The sequence below is a fragment of the Pseudophryne corroboree genome, chromosome 1 (assembly GCF_028390025.1).
Source record: "Pseudophryne corroboree isolate aPseCor3 chromosome 1, aPseCor3.hap2, whole genome shotgun sequence".
Taxonomy (NCBI): Eukaryota; Metazoa; Chordata; class Amphibia; order Anura; family Myobatrachidae; genus Pseudophryne; species Pseudophryne corroboree.
This window is the reverse complement of record NC_086444.1, coordinates 28,667,725-28,670,768: the sequence shown is the minus strand read 5'-3', so window position 1 is coordinate 28,670,768 and position 3,044 is coordinate 28,667,725. Positions and strand designations below refer to the sequence as shown.

The following is a 3,044-nucleotide window of genomic DNA, read 5'->3' as shown; positions in this document are numbered from 1 at the left end:
CAGGCACTTAAGTTAATTGGTACGGCCGTACTGGTGATTTTTTCTAAGCACAAACATAACATTTATCAATTAGTGATGTAATGTGGCATTTATGAATTTTTCCACATATATATATTTTTTCTAATAACTTATTTATAATTTTTCTGTGAACTTCTATGTCACATGCGATACAATTAAGGGAGTGTATTTATAACTATCTCTTTGTGACCATTGTGTCATATGTTGATCAATCAACTGGTGGTTGTTAACCATGTCACATGTGGAATAATTAAGGGATTGTATTCATAATTATCTGTTTGTGACCATTGTGTCATATGCTGATTAATCAGCTGGTGATCGTTAAGGATTCTGTGGCCGCCGTGTCACATACCTTTCCACAATTTAAGTATCTCTTTGTGACCACTGTGTCGTGACTGCCGGGTCACAAACCGACTTATCAATTGATGAATACTTGTGACAATCAGGTCACATGTGGTATAATTAAGGGATTGTATTTATAATTATCTCTTTGTGACCATTGTGTCATATGCTGATCAATCAGCTGGTGATTGTTAAGGTTCTGTGACCACTTTGTCACATACCTTTCCGTAATTTAAGTATCTCTTTATAACAACTGTGTCATGACCGCCATGTCATATATTGACTTACCAGTTGATGAATATTTGTGATAATATGCATTTATTTACTCCCATGTGACCGCCGTGTCACATATTTTGCTTATATGTGGTATATTTGAATTACTCCCTCATATATTTAAGTGACTATATACATACAACTAACCCCAGTGATCACTGTATCTTATGCTGATTTATCAGCTGTTTGCATGTAATCCTTTTTAGTTTGTAACTCAATTGTTACGAATTATATACATTTTCCACTCCTTACATATAGTTGTCACTAGGCATATATTTGGAGTGACCAAAGAAAGGAGTCCAATAATTGCGGTCATACTCCACTGGAGATGCCCAATCTCTTCTGAACTTGGAAGCTAAGCAGTGAAAGGCCGGGTCAGTACGAGGAAGGGAGACCTCCTTTGAACACCCTGGTACTGCAATAAATTGGCTCTTGGACACAGTGGCACTCAGTTGTATGTCATCCAATATTGGGATTCGTATGACCAATGATTTTATTCTCTGCATCTACAAAAATCCGTAATGGATATTAATCGCAGAATAAATGATGGTCACTTATTTCATGAGATATATCACATAGAATTATGGTGACAAAAGCATCACAGAAATTTGCTCCTGGCGATTTGCTAATCGTGAGTATTGGAGATCACGAATAATTTATTAATATTCTCGCTAAGCTACTATTAATTTCATAGGTAGTCACTCCCTGAATTTGAATTTTGTTAACTATCATTGTTTCTATTTAACAATTTATAAATTACACTAATAACCTCTGAATTAGAGTGCTCCCACAAAAGAGTCTTTTCCAAAACTCTCCTTTTGGCTTTCTTTGTACAGTTCCATGGGGAAAAGCAAAGACCTGTTGCTTATTACAGTGCCCAATTAGACCCAGTAGCACGAGGCCTACCTGTTTGCCTGCGAGCCATAGCAGCAGCTGCATTGCTGGTAGACAAGTCAGCAGACATTGTATTGGGCTGTGATCTAAAAGTTTATGTTCCCCATGCTGTAGCAGCCCTGCTTACCTGCCAAAAGACAAGACATGTCACTGCAGCACACCTGACAAAGTGGGAATTAGCCCTCATTATGCCCACAAACATCACCCTCATTAAGTGCAATATTTTAAACCCTGCAACACTTTTACCGGTAAATGAAACTGATGAGTTTCAGAGAGAGGAGTGGGGGGTAGTAGAACAACATGTCCCACATGATTGCTTAAAATATGTTGATGAGCAATCCACCCCTAGGGTGGACCTGGAGGATACACCACTCCAGAATCCTGATCTGGTTTACTATGTTGATGGTAGCTGCCACAGACAAACAGAAACGGGAGCTACTCAATCAGGATATGCTGTGGTGGATGATACACAAACTGTTTTTTCCTCCCCACTTCCACCACCACACTCAGCCCAATTGGCAGAGCTCAAAGCTTTAACTAAAGCATGTCAACTAGCTGAAGGAAAGACTGTAAATATATATACAGACAGCAGATACGCGTTTGGTGTTACACACGATTTTGGTGGACTGTGGAAACACAGAGACTTCCTAACAGCAACAGGCAATCCAATTGCACATGCAGAGGCAGTAAAAGAATTACTAGATGCTATACAACTGCCCTCACAGATAGCAGTTATTAAATGTCAAGCTCACATGACTGGCCATGATGAAGTTACAAAAGGGAACAGAAGGGCAGATGCTGCAGCAAAAGTGGCAGCCCAACAAAAGGTTATAATGGAAAATGTTTGTATGGTAACTGATGTATGTATACCAAGTGAACAAACATTAATTGATATGCAAAAAGTTTGTGATTTACAGGAAAAGACCAAGTGGGAAAGTGCAAAGTGTACCCAAGACAACAAAGGCCTGTGGCACAGCTCTGAAGGTAAGCCTGTTGTCCCTAAATCACTCTTGCCAGCATTGGCACAGATGTCCCATGGACTGACCCATGCAGGTAAGACAGCCATGATAAGTCTAATCAAGACTTATTGGTATGCACCTGGTTTGCGCCAGTGGCAACCAAGTACTGTGCTTCTTGCATCACCTGCTTGCAGAAGAATGCTGGAAGAGCAGTTAAAACAATGCCTTCACACATTCCCCAAAAAACTGGTCCTTGCCAAATCCTACAAATTGATTACATTCAGCTTCCAAAGGTTAGGATGCTTCAGTATGTTTTGGTTTATGTCGACACATTTAGCGGTTGGGTAGAGGGATATGCTGTGGCCAGTGCAACAGCAGCAATCACAGCAAAGAAATTGGTACAATAATTTGTATGTAGGTATGGCATACCATATGTGATATCATCAGACCAAGGTACACACTTTACTGGATTAGTGTTCAAAAAGATGTGTCAGCTTCTTGGCATTAAACAACAGCTACACACCGCATACCATCCGCAATCGAGCGGTAAGGTGGAAC

At 39.9% G+C, this 3,044-nt stretch overlaps 1 pseudogene; it reads left to right on the top strand.

Moving 5' to 3' along the window:
• Positions 1-937: 937 nt before the first annotated feature.
• On the top strand, positions 938-1,057 carry LOC134934938 (5S ribosomal RNA; annotated as a pseudogene).
• Positions 1,058-3,044: the final 1,987 nt, after the last annotated feature.